This window comes from Diorhabda carinulata, chromosome 9 (assembly GCF_026250575.1).
Source record: "Diorhabda carinulata isolate Delta chromosome 9, icDioCari1.1, whole genome shotgun sequence".
Taxonomy (NCBI): Eukaryota; Metazoa; Arthropoda; class Insecta; order Coleoptera; family Chrysomelidae; genus Diorhabda; species Diorhabda carinulata.
In genome coordinates, this window is record NC_079468.1 from 12,246,565 (window position 1) to 12,261,258 (window position 14,694).

The following is a 14,694-nucleotide window of genomic DNA, read 5'->3' on the forward strand; positions in this document are numbered from 1 at the left end:
TCCGAATAAGGTAATTCCAAAAAATGTAATTTGAACACATCAACCGTTTCTTCAAGTGTAGAAAAACGTTGACCTCGTAATCTATTATTGATCCACGGAAATAAGAAAAAATCATTGAATGCCAAACAAGAACTGTACGGTGGATGGCCCATTAATTCGATGTTTTGATATTTCAAAAACGTTTTTGTTTGAACTATGTTTACAAGCTCTGGGAATGAATTTTTTCAACATTTCTTTGCACCAATGCACACGAGCTTTTTAGAGCAATTGTCAAATTATGTCAAAAAATCACATGTAATACTGATTGCATGCAAGTGGGAAATTCAAAAAACCAGCGAAACACGGTGGCTGGAGGTGGTGCGTCATCATCAAAAGTCGAAATGATTTGATCATCAATTGTTGTTGGTTTAACCCAAGTTGAAAGTCAAAAATGTTCGCGATTTATTTCGATTTTTTACCAAGATACTGGCTTGAAGTATATGGAAAAAACTCAACTAGCACTCGTATAACAACACGATCTGAGAACGTTTTCTATTAAAAATGTCAAGCTTTATGATGGGAATGTTAGATTTGACATATTCATATCAGAGTGTGTCAAAACTTAAGTAACAACTCTCGTATGATAGTATAATAAATTTTAATATTTTCACAAGCATGTCATGTTATTATTGTTTGAGAAACCGCTTATTTCTTTTTATTGTTGCCTAATTTTTTGATGATTATAAATATTTCCGAAAAACATCAATCTTTCGTGGCCTTAGCGTTTTTATTACGGGAAACAGCTTTGCCGTTTTGATATTTGCTAAATTATTATACACTTTTAGTACAATTCATAAAATCAAACTTCCAGAATAACCCTTAAGAATATTTTATTGAATTTTTTTTTTCTCTTTTCTATTGTTACTATAATTCGAATATATTCTTAAAAAATCTTCAAAACTCGCAACAAGATCACAATATTTCATAACACAGTATCCAAGATTACCTCCTTGGGTATTAAATCCTATAGGATTAATTTGAGTACAAGTGAAATTATATGAGAATAGAACATTTGAAATGGCAGTTGTACATTACCTGCAAGAGACCATTCAAAGATTTACTGCTGAAAATTAGAAAAATCATCAACCACGTTTTGAAAGAAACACAAAAAATGCGGAACTTAGATAATAAAATTGAATAAAATATTGAATCACTCATTATCAACATTAGTGAAGGCGATAGCTATAATGACAGTGCAACAACTTATATTTCGAAATAGATCATAAAAAATTGCGGTTGAACAAAATTAGGATAACAGTAAAAGATATATGGCACGAGAAAATAGAACATTGAATATGGTCAACATATAACATAATCTCCAAGTAGTCATTTAAACAGTTAGTGAAAATTGCAAAAACGTTACAACTATGTACCGGAAGAAGTACAAAAATTAAGGACTGAGATATTGAACAAAATATAGAAGACAGTGATAGAGAGATATTTTGGCATTGCTTATTAAATTTAAGGATATACATATATTTTTCAAAGATGCTATTAAATATTTCACTATTTCCGTTGCTTCCTAATTCCATAGTCAACTATGAATTGTTACTTGACAAATGGATATTGCAGATTCAAAGTTCAAAAAGTATCCGTAGTTTCTAAAAATTTGCTACCAAGCATATCAAGACAAAACAAGCCAAGGTGAATTATGTTTCTTATTATATTTGGTTAGTTGATTTGAAGAGTTATGGAGAAAATGATCAATATTATGGTCCTGGTTCTCGATGCTGAAAATAATATATTAAAATTTTGTTGATGTATTAGAATAGGCGAAACTACGCGCATTTTTTAAACTAAAAGTGAAAAATATATTAATAAGAAATATAATGATATAAAATTTCAAAACAGTCAAAGACCTTAACTCTTGAAGATATTTAGCGTTTTCTAAAAGTTACAGCTGATAAAAAATATGTTTGAAAAATCTTATCGAAAATTGCATTTTTATTTTAAATTTTAGGTTGCTTTAACTATTGGTCTTACAAAAGATAGAAGATCTCAATTCAGTCCTTTCAATAAAATTACCCGTGTCTAAAACCAAAATTCTTAGAAATTAGTTATAGGAAAATTCTACCAAATTTACAAAAAATTTGCAAAGCTTCAACCATGGACGGAGGAGAGTCGCGTTTTTTTTTTTGATTTTCTAAAATAACCGTGACCGTGTGAATTAATAAATTTGTCATAATTACAAAAAATATAGCGAAATTTTTGCAGATACCAAATCCGAGATTATATTCAGGCCATTGTTTCCAAAGGTCATCTGCAACTATTTGAGTCTGCGGGAGCAGTTCTTTTAAATCTAAAACGCCATGGAAGTTGGAATTTTCAGTTGTTATATCGATAATCTATGGCTAAAAGAATGAAAATGGTAAAAAGTGTGGTGGAAAGGATTCAGACTCTAGCGCCACTAACCTAACCTAACCTAACCTAGCCACTAGAAGCTCGGTACAAATACAACAATTCTAGTTTAAAATTTCATTACATTTCCTTAGCAACCTCAACATCGCATCAGTTAAAAAATAACAATACGTAAGAAATAGTACATTCTCATGGTCGAGGATACCCTATTTTTCTCCTGTGACGCGTAAACTATTTTTTCTCTTGCGTGATGAAAAGTTCGTTCTTGACTTATTCTAATTCACTATCACTAAAATCGTCTTTTTTCGAATGTCTGTAGCTTCAATTCTTATTTTTGTCTCTCGAGCAATTACTATGGGTCCGATTTGGTTCAAAATTAGCATACATGGCTTTTTTGGCGGCGGATTGATATTATTAGAGTTTGGTTGAAAACAAATGAATATTTCGAGGGGTCGCAGTGCAAAAAAAGTGGTTTTTGACCTTTGCTCACCTCTGCAGATCAAACGAAAAGTGACTGAAAAATGAAATTTCACATGTAGGTTCAATTAGTTGCGAGATGATTTCCTGTCTAAGGTCGAAACTTTCCATCTCCACCCCTCTCCATTTTATGGTCATTTTTGTTATATTTTCTTATTTTTTGGCCAGAAAAAGTTCAACTAGAGGGTTCGAACTTCGCATGCAAGTAGGGGTGATGTTGAAGAATTGTCTTTCTCAAGTTCAAAGTTTTCTTCTTCAGTTCTTCTAGCACAAAACGCTCGAAATCATTTTGATCGTTGTAATTGTTGAACTGGACCGCCTCCTATTTAATGAATAATACGAGTATGATCGTTGCTAGGGTGATTTTTTTTTACTTCCCATTTTTGAAATTTCTTGTCATTATGACAATTTTTTCTTTGTTGTCAATTGGAATTGAACAAGAGGGTTCGAGGAGACCCCCGGGTCTATTGAAATTATGAATTTTCATTCGAGAGAGAGAGTTAACTTGTGAAATGAAAAGTTATTGAGGAATAGCAAATTTTCCTATAAAGAAAAAAGATTGAGAATTAATATCATTTCTAAGAAATTCATTTTATGGAAAGATTTGTTTGTGTATTAGTCAAATTCTTCATTCGAAGAAAAATTCGACTTTCGTGATGGAGCTCTGCTGCTCACGGCTTTTTTTTAATTTCAATTCTGTATTTTCACGCGATAATAAATACTAAATGTCGTGTGAAGCAAACTATCATCGAGAGTACACATTTCGATTAACAAGTCGTTGCTACGACACCGGAAGCAAAAGAAGGTTCTTCCCGGGAGAGAATAGAACACTTTTATCCCGCATACCTGAAACAAAAAGCGAACTTTTCATCCCGACGAGAGAAAAATTATATTTCTTCCTCACTTGATTTGCAGTGAACTTCTGCGCTCGGTTGGAATGTATAATTTTTCTCTTTTCTCTTTTTGTAAAAAATAATATTTCGTCATTCATATAAAACTTTTTGGGTAATATTATATAAAAAATTTTTGCTAATTATAGCATAATTTTTTTTATAATATTCTCAAAATTTTAACGAAATTGGAGGTGTGTAATCTAATCTAGATAATTACCAAAATTTTTAACCACGTTGTTTTTCATAAACCTACAAGAATATTAAAAACAATACTTAATTTAAAGTGAACATCTTATTTTTGTTACTTTTTGGGCCACTCAGAATACGCATGCCTTTTGTGTCCAAAGCGACATTGATTTCTCAATCAATCATCGTTTTAATTCACCGTATAGCCGTATACCTTTGAACTTATTAATTGAATATAAAGTTGTGATATAAAATTAACTGATATATCCACTTCCAAACTAATACCCTTCATTCGATTTATAATCACGCTGAACATTTGAAATTTATCGTATTGCGGATAGGAACATTCGGAAATAATAGAAATGAATTCTAATGATCCACACACGTTACAAAACTACAAGTATCAATAGTCGTTACAGTTGATTTCAGCCACTTCAATTATCACAATTATTAATATTTGTAATAATTCACATATTAATAAGAAACTCTTACCTTTAGAATAACGAACTTCAAAAGTCCTCTAAAAAAATAACACTCTCATCTACACTGCACCAATGTTTTTGTTATTGTTATCAGCTGTTTCGGTTGTTTCTAGTTCACTTGCCTCTGTAACATCTGAGCTGCGACTCGCTATTCGATTCGACTTATTTTAAGTAAGCATATCAAGGACGACTGATTATTTATTTATTTTGTTTATATCTATTAATGAACTCCACGAATTTCCTGGATAATTCAATTATAACAGTATCTGATATGATACTCAATACGAATTTGATGAGTTGAAACGTAATATACGAGGTGTAAGGAAAAACATATTTACATATATAGTACTTAAAAACCGAAATTTTTAAAATAAAGATCCGGAACTCCCTCATATTTAACGAATACTTAGACTGAAAACAAATTGTTTAAAGCTTAAAGTTTAAACAGTGTTATTCGGTATGAATATTACCATCGTTCCAAGAAATTCCAACTTAGTGGTTCATTATTAAATATTTTCATTGTACTACGATTTTGTCAGCATAATATCATCGAAAACAAGGTTTGATGTGTTTAAAACAAAAAAGTAAAATGTAAGAAAAAATCTTTAAAAAATAGGTATTCATCATATACAAATTACCTTTTAGAATAACAACGTCATAGTTTGAATATCTACATCAATGAACAAATTTGTGTATCCTAGCAGGATTTTGTCATTATCAGAAGAATCTATGTCTGCAAAGAACTGTTGACAGGAATTTGTAATGTAAATTATCAGTCTGAATGAAATGGCAGTGAACCTTTTGTTAAATTGCCAACTAGTGTAATTTGTTTGTTTTTTATATGAGAGAGTAAGATTCAAATTTAACTTATTTTATAGTAATTAAGTTTATTACGCTGTTAATTTTTAACGTCATTATGTAATAATGTGAGAACTTAACCTATAAAATGTTTATCACTTTATTCTTATACGAGTTCTGACTATTAAATAACGAGTCTGGTTACGAAGAAGGGTTTTATTATAAAAGCTATTCTTCATTCGAATGATTCATTTCAATACACTCCCTTCCCCTCGCCACACACCAATCCATACGTTTTTTGCATTGATCGAAGCAGTGCTGGAAATCTTCTTTGGTGACGGCATTTAGGAGTTCTACCTTTTTTCGCTTTACCGCTTCCATCGACTCAAATCGGGTCTATTTCAAAGCAGATTTTATCTTCGGAAACAAAAAAAGTCGCACGGGGCCAAATCTGGTGAGTACGGCGGATTTTCGAGCACTGGATTGCTCTTACTGGCCAAATACTTTTGGTCAAGAGACAGACTTCCTCGTGTAAAATTTTTATAACAATTCCTTTATCGGCGTTTACAGCCTCGGCATTCATCCAGATGCTCATTCGACAATATGCACGCATTTTTTGTTTGATTTTGATCACTGTTTCCGGAGTTGAAACACAGGGCGACCTAGGCGCTGGTCATCTTCAGTGCTCTCTCGATCGTCTCTAGAGCGCATACATCACTCAAAAACACGCGCACGAGATGGAGAATTGTCTTGCGTCTTGCAAGAATTTATAACACTCCGTCGGAGTTTTTTTTAATTTAACCAGAAATTTGCGATTGATACGTTGCTCTTGTTTTCCGTCACAATATGGTTTTCGACACGAGAAAAAAACACGTTCATTTCAAACCGCTACTGCACATATACTATAATAGTGACGGAAACGTGTTTTAGGACTTGAAAACTGTATTATAACAGCACACGCAATGTTACCGGAAACGATAGCCTCGTTATTATCAAGCAGACTACTGTTCAATTAGACATTTTTTTCTTATTTAATTTACAACTGAAAACCAATGCGAATCGTTTTCTTATGTAGTTAAGAATTTGAAATTTTGGCGACTTCCAATTAAATATTTAGATATTTTTTCACTTTTAATTGAATAATTTATATTTTACTTTCTGACATTATTTCACATCAAGAAATTATAAAATAAACAAAAAAATACTTAAAAAATTCAAGTACCCTATTAAACCAATGCAATTTAGGCAGGATATATTACACAATTGTTGTGTTTCATTAAATTCACGCTTATATGAAATTAAAATGGATCTTTTCTATAACGAGATTTTTGAGCAAACCCAGTGTCAATAATAAGTAAAATCTTATTCCAATTTTCTATTTCAAATTTAAGTCATGAAATTTTGTAATTTTGGTAAATACTAAATATACCTTCAAAATCATTAATTCTTTCTTCATCATGTCCGTTAACGGATGTAAGCAACTACTTTTTTTGAAAAAAATAATGAATTTTGGAATATTCTTTGTTTTGACCAATTCCGTCTAGGCTTTTTATGGCTGTAGGTACAATGTCGTTGTTGATTTAATTTTTTTTGGATATCATGTTATCTCACCGCAAGCCAAACAATGGCGTACTATAGTTTTTTCCAACCTCTAATAACAAGATCGAATTATCACTTACTGATTAGAACAGTATCCAGACACTGACAAATATTTGTAAGTATCAGGTTTTTTTGTCTATTTACACTTGTTGTGAATTGCTCCATTTTCTTCCTTAGTTACTTCTTTACATTTGCTAAAACTTTAATGAATTTAAATGAAAAGGAAAAAAATGAATAATTAAAATACAATATACGATCGATAAGAAACATTATGAATCGCATTTTTTCCAACATATATTTTTCACAAAATTTACCATTTAGTAAAGAAGAAAAATAATTAAGTGTGTGTTTTTTAATTGTGTTCACCAAACCCATTGGTTCTACGTAAAAACATTATTATTATTTATTCTGTTATATGATGGTATAAATTAAAAACACAAATTCTTTCTTCTAAGAAATTTAAACTTCATTACTACACAACTAATTTATAATTTAAATTCACTTAACCCTAATTTATATCAACTTCTCTCGATTCAAGTCAGACAAATTCAAATAATAAACTACTCAATTGTTTCCAATTCATGCGGCAAATTTGTTTTCCAGAACATTTCACGGTATTCTTTGGACAGGACTGGTTTAAAGGAGACTACACTAATATCTGCTTTCGTAACCCAGTTAAAGAATGCAAAAGTATCATTTTCAGTAAAAAAAATCTGATATCAAGATTTCATATCCAATGAAGCGAAAGGCTGCTGATTTCAACCACGAATGTAACAAGAATGTCAAAAATTCGGATGAAGGGAGGCTATTGAAATTTAGCTGAAGGAAAGATCCACAATAATAAGAGACTTGATATGGATAAGTCACTGAATCAAAATAGGATAAAACTGACACCACATATCGCACATTTTACTGCAATAATTTTTCTCCATCACGACCTTATGGAAGAGCAGTTATAAAAGTTTTTCAAAGTATAGTGAATTATAAAAACTTCTTTAATATATAATCTTAATAGCTCCATATTGAAATGATTGTTTTTTAATATTGTTTTCGTTAAATGCTTCAGTTAAAGCAACGAAATTCGTCTTTTACATTGTTAGATAATTTATTGATGAATTTATATTATTAAACATAATAATTCTGATCATATTACAAACAGAATTATTGTACAACGAATTTATCTCACACCCCAATTAAAGCATCAGATAATAAGGTGTTTAAGCAACTTAAATCCAAATGGAATCGCTTGATTGTAGATTTCCTCACAAACAAACAAATGAGCATAATGGGTAAAAAATGTAATTGAAAACAAGATAAATATTACGTGAGATATACATATTGGCACAGCCAAAGAAACTAGAATCTATTTCTCAAACAACTTGTTCAAAGGGATAAGACTTCTACAATGATTAGAACGAAGAATCTGTCGTAAATCAGTGAAACGACCAGCTCTTCTTTCCTCTTTTCAGAATTAAAAACCCGATTTCAGTCAATAGGGAAATGTTCGATTTTCTCAAGCCACCCCTTTTCTCTGATTTTTCGATTGCACGAAAGACGAATTTCGTGAATGTCTTTCAAAATCAGCTGCTGTGTCAGAAAATATCGATGCTGTACGTAAACTGATATTGCAAAATCGTCATGAGACATACCGTAAGATTGAGGTATACTTGGACATTACTTGCTATAGTAATTTGACAATTACTCAAAAAAAGCTCGAGTGTTGGACAGACGACGAATAATGGATTTATGCATATGAACTCGAAACTAAACAACAATCAACTGTATGGGTCTTTCCAGACGAGCCAAATCCAACAATAGTTGTTCGCGTACGAAGAATTTCGATGCAAATGGTCGCCTGTTTTTCTTGAATAACTGAACATGTCGCCGTTCCATTAGAGTAATGTAGATCGTTCAATTCTGAATGGTACACCAGCATTTGTTAGCCAAAAAGCAGTTATTTCTTGTTATTCCAACAAATCAAAAATAAATTGCAAGGTCAACGTTTTTCAACACCTGAACAATGGGTGGATGCGTTCAAAGAACATGTTTTGGAGGTACCTCAATTGGAATGACGCATGTAAAACTATATTGATATTAATGGAGAATATTTTTAAAACAATAAAACTATATCCAATTATAAATATTTGTTTTTATTTGTCTATCTTCAAACTTAAGTAGCAACCCTCTTACAACTTATATTTTTATTTCGGTATTAAAATAATAATCAAAATTTGAAAAAAAGGTTGAAAATGGGAAATGATCTCAACCTGCTCACAGAAACCCCTAGAGATGATCAGGAGTTTGTACTAAAAAAAAAAAAAACGGTTCACTAGTGCGTTACACTTCACTCTCGGGAGCAATCGGCAACTTATTCACACTAGCTGCACAATATATTATTATTTCATAAGAGGTCTACTTAGAAGATAAATAGAGAAATAAACGATATTTTGCGCTTTATTAATGAATTTTCGGTGCTTTTTCGGTATTATGGTGATATATCATACTTAAAATGATATCGAGGTTACTCCACTAATTTATTGATAAGTGGCAATCAAGACTTCAAGATCGAGTGAGGAAGATAAATTTTAATGGATTACTAAGAATTATTAATACAACGAACTGGACATTCCAAATATAATAACTGATTATACAATGTTTTAAAGAACGTATTACTTATTGTCCTAAACAATTTAAGAGAGATTTGGTAATTAATACATAGATTGTTTTGTAATTGTTTTGTAATTGATTGTATTTATTTATTGATTTACTTAGTCCCTCAAAACTGTTGATACATTTACAAAAGCACAAATTATAGTAAATTCGAATATTTTGATTATCTTCGTACGGTTTCGGAAATGAGATGAATCTTGGATAATAATGTAATTTGTGTATTTACAATTTTATAGTCACTGTAGTAACATTTTTAGACTATCATCTTTCAAATAAAGAAATATTTTGAAAATATAAATTCATTTTTCATCGACATCTACCAAAAATGATATTTTATTCACTTATTCTTCTTCTTCCACTTTTCTCAAAATTTAGTCTTGTTTCTTCTACTATTCAATATCTTGAGAATTAGATGTCCAGCTTTCGTGCTATCTCTTGGGAAGGGCGGCTGGGAGGTCTCCTTTTAGTTGGTTTTTCTGCCTTCGCCCATTTAGCCCATCGATTTTCCATCATTCTGTCGACGTAGTTTCCCCAATATCGTCGTCACCATCTCGTGAATCGTACTATATTCTGAATTATCAGATCTTCTCTTATATCTTTGTTTCTTATACGAACTGTTAGTTCCACTCTATAGTTCTCTACTGCCCTCATCATGTTCTTCGTTGAGTCCACTTTTACGATTATGTTGTATATGCGGACTTTCATATCATATCAGTAGACATATATTTGTTTATTCATATGAGGTCACGCAAATAGCCAGAGTTTCTTGAGGACTTATTTATTTGGCTTCGTACTCTTGTTGTTTAGTTGTTTTGGTGCTTATAATTTTGACTTCTAAGTATGTACATCGCATATACTGGTGAATAATAATTAATTTAATTTTAACTTAAATGGAATATCCACTGTGGATCCATTACGTTTAATCCTATAAGCCCCAATATTTAGTATATAAAAGGTATATAAATATAAATAAAAAATTACCGTCTCTAATTCAAAATCATATTAATGAGTGAAGAAACAAATCCGGCTCTAAAATATCACATGTAAAAAATAAAAGGGTCCTATTCCCTCGGAGAGCACAGGAATAAAACTTTCCACAATTAACGTTAAGTACGACCAAACTAAATTTCACGAAAGATAATAAATTTTTGGGAATAGTTTTTGATAAAAAATACTTGGACTATCTCAGAAAAAACAATTAGCAATTCATAAATATATTGAAAACCCTATCTTAACAAAAATATAAACACACTACTTGATATCTACAAAAATACAAAATGTCTTTCCACGCTGCCAAAAAAGTTATCCAAATACTGTGGAAATAGTTGTAAATATGTTTCTAAGAAAAATAATCAAGTTAAACTATGAAGACGATAACTTGGTTATCGAAACGGGAGTGTAATTATGAGTATTGGTGTAGTGGTAGTGTTGTTCAGAATGAATATCACCAACGATTCCAGAAATTCCAACTTAGTTATAAGAAAATGTGCCGTAGTTTGATACAAACAGATCTTTTCGGAAATAGGAAGATTGTCCTAAAAGTTTTCGATCCAACAAAGAAACAAGACATTTTGTTTTTTTCATCATTCACAGCACCGGCCTAATAGACAGGAGCTTTTTCGAGATGGACCTAAACTCTTTTCTTCAACAAATGCGGTCATCTTTCATTAAGATCGGAATCAAAACGTGTCAGCAGAACAAGATCTTTTTTTTCTAAATAAGCAATAAAGATTACTACTTTGAAATCCCTTAATATTGTGGATATGATCTTGGCCAGAAAAAAGCGGTTTCTTGGAAGCACGTTCCTTGTATGTGCTCCATTGTTTTGATAGTATTTTGGGATATAATAGTGTACCCAAGTTTCTTTTACTGTGACATGTTGACAGAAAAATTAACTTGAGTTTGAAGAAATTCAAACATTCTATGAACTTTTTAATATTACTGAGCTTTATGTTGCCTAATATAAGGTATACATATTTATTAAACTCTTTTTAAGTTTACTTGTTTCTTACTTCATCAATTACCTACCCTTTCCTGGAAATTATTCTATTATTCTCTTTTCGAAAAAAAAAAAAAATAAGTAGAGAACTTTCGTTACAGAATCAAAGCAGTTAAGAAGAGAAAATACGCAATTGAATCGAGGGGAGTTAAATCGTTCAATTATTGAAATATTTTAATTTCAAATACATTGATTCATGTTCAATACCTTCTAAGACATCGTGAAAGTGTATATATATATATATATATATATATATATATATATATATATATATATATATATATATATATATATATATATATATATATGTTCGCGGGTGAAATTCTGGGTCAAAGACTCCACCTCCAACGAATGACAAAGTGCGCAAGCGATCGGTTCCTAAACTGATTCGGAATTTGTCCCGCGAATGAAGTCCTAATTAATAATATGAACGTAAAAAATAGCAAACACTAGTATATGACGGGCAGTTATTACTAAAATAATCATTCGTTGTATTCATATTTTTTTTAAAACATAAAAAAGTTAAGAGTTTGAGAATAAGGAAATTTGGGGTTTCTCATATTTATTAATTAGAATGGATGCCTCTATCTTTTTCTTGTATTTTTTTTTCTATCTAAATAATAATAAATATTTTTGATAAACGTCACTTATCTTTTGTTAGAAATACTTCATCTGTTTATTTATTAGAACATAAACACATTTAATTATAATAAAAACAATTTATCTTCTAGAAGTATTAATGTTATAACAAAGTATAAACTCCAGTCAAAATATGAGTCTCAGTATATAATTTAAATTTAATATACCTTTGTAACAGTAATTACAACAACGTTATCGGTCACAGAGATAACGTGTAGTCTGAAATGTCAACAAATTTTGAAATATACGACGCAATTAGAATCCAATGAATTCATAATCAAAACACTCTAGACTGTGTGTCGAATGTTACACCATATTCACTATTTTAAAATTTTGTTTTGGTCTAATGAAAAACTTACTGCGCATTTCCACTATGTACATACGCAGATATGATTAATTATTAATATGTTTATGTTGAAAAAAGTAGACTCAAAATACATTTCATAAGTTGCTAACGAGAAGTTTGACTAGCGGATTTTTAACCAACACCTAAAAATACAACTGTTTTCATTATTTTTGTGGAAAAATAATGCGAAGTGAACCATAAACCATATAGCACGAACATTTAAATATAATTATATGTGTACCAGTTAGAGAATGGTAGAATAATTTTATTATATAATATACTCGTTATACTATATTTGAAGTAGGACAATGTGGGACATATATTAACAAAATTATATATATATATATATATATATATATATATATATATATATATATATATACATCTCAAAATACTAGTATTAAGAAGTGGACATTTACTATTTAAGGAAGAAAAGGCAAGGTTTTCAATATTCAGTATCTAGCAAACACAAAAGAACAAAAAAAAATCGTATACATTTTGCATCTGATATATCCAACGAAAGGTCTAAGAAAAGGAGAATCATTATCCACAACACTCTTCAGCTTACTGCACACTACTACACTGTTTCCCTCCTATCTCTTGCTTACACAAGTTCAAGAGAGACGTTTTTAATGAGAGTGTCAAGGAATCACTCGTCCACCAGGCATTGAACTGAAGACATATCTAACGAGGTCTAAGTCTAGCGGAGTAACGCTGCTTCTAGAGGTTAGGCACACGCGGTGTATATCGGCTAAGATAATTTCACGTTTATGTATTCACTTAATATTTTGGAACTACTTAAAAATTATATATTAGTAAATACAAAAACTTAGCCGATACTCACCGCGCATATCTACTCTCTACGAGCAGCATAGCTCCGCTAATGTCGACTAGGCTTGGTTTGAAATGTATTCGCTTCAAGGCTAGGTGAATGAGTGACACCACAACATTTCGATCCAAAACGTCTCGCTAAGGGTTCGTGTAAGTGAGAAATAAAAGTCATGAAAAAGTATGGGAGGTAGAAGAAAGGTGATTTTTCCTAGCAGGCTACCAGGTATACCGAAGATGATAAGGTTTATTGCGGGCCGGAAATTAAGAAGTTTATTAAAGAAAGTTAACTTAGAATTCCCAAAAAAGGGCGCCTGGGTCAGACGTGGTTGAATCAGATGGCGAAGAAATATTGTTTTATGGATGAAGTTGTTCGGGGAAGGTTTCGAAGGAAAAACAATTTCGTAAATGTAATTCATTATTCTTCATTATGTATTTTAATGAGACGGGACAAGGCACGCTCTCCACAACAGATTGTGGCCCAGTGATCAACGTAAAAAAAACAAAATACATGGTAATGAAAGACAATGAGAAAAAAGATAATAAATTGTATAGATATCGAATAGTTGATATAAAAATATACAAAACAATAGTAAGACCATCAGTTACCTTAGCATGAGGAACCTGGACAATGAACAAAAGAAAGGCAAAATAAACTAGAAATATGAGGACGTAAAATGCTCAGAAAGATTTACAAAGGAATAAGAGAAGATTGATTGTAAAGAAGAACAAACAGAGATGTATCAGAATTGTTAAACACCAGAGTATAACTTTATAAATAAAGCACAGAGAGTGAGCTGGTTGGGACATATAGGAAGAATAATAGAAGTTAGTTGGGCAAAACAAGTACTGAAGGAGAAAGAGGAAGACGAAAGGAAAATGGTTGGAGAATGTTATAAGAGATTTGAGAACAGAGGGGGTAAGAAACTGGCAGAATACAGAAAAAGTGAAATTTTTAAAAATCAACTGTTAAACGGATATGTCTGCGTGGGCACTATTGTCATGGTGGGAAAACCAGTCTCATATTTTCCACAAATTGGTCTTTTTTATAAACTCTGTTGCGCAATTCAACATTTTAAAATGAAAGGGTTTGTCCTCTGACCAGTGGAAACAAATTCTGCATGAACTACGCCCTTGACCAAAAAGCAAATCAGCTTTTATTTGATGTTTGATTTTACTTGACTGTAATGACGACAACTTGATCAGACCGAGGAACAAACTTTACAGAAATCTTTTCCCTTCCCAAATATTCTTTTAAAATTGAACTGAGTACTGAGAAGTTAGTATGAAATTTTAATCAGTGAATATATATCTCATGAATTTCTATCAAATTACTTACTCGGTGATAGCCTTTTATTAGTGATTTTTTTCTATATACAA

The 14,694-nt window shown here is 31.1% G+C and overlaps 1 protein-coding gene across 4 annotated transcripts in view; it reads right to left on the bottom strand.

Annotated features, from left to right (window-relative positions):
- LOC130898316 (protein yippee-like 2) overlaps positions 1-14,694 on the bottom strand; it is a 236,201-nt gene that overhangs the window by 91,618 nt on the left and 129,889 nt on the right. For 2 of the 4 annotated variants that reach the window (XM_057807528.1, XM_057807529.1), the window contains exon 1: positions 4,446-4,606. The exons of the other annotated variants lie outside the window; for them this stretch is intronic. The gene's annotated coding sequence lies outside the window, so the exon portion shown is untranslated. Of the gene's footprint in view, positions 1-4,445; positions 4,607-14,694 lie in introns of those variants that run through there. 4 annotated transcript variants of the gene reach the window in all.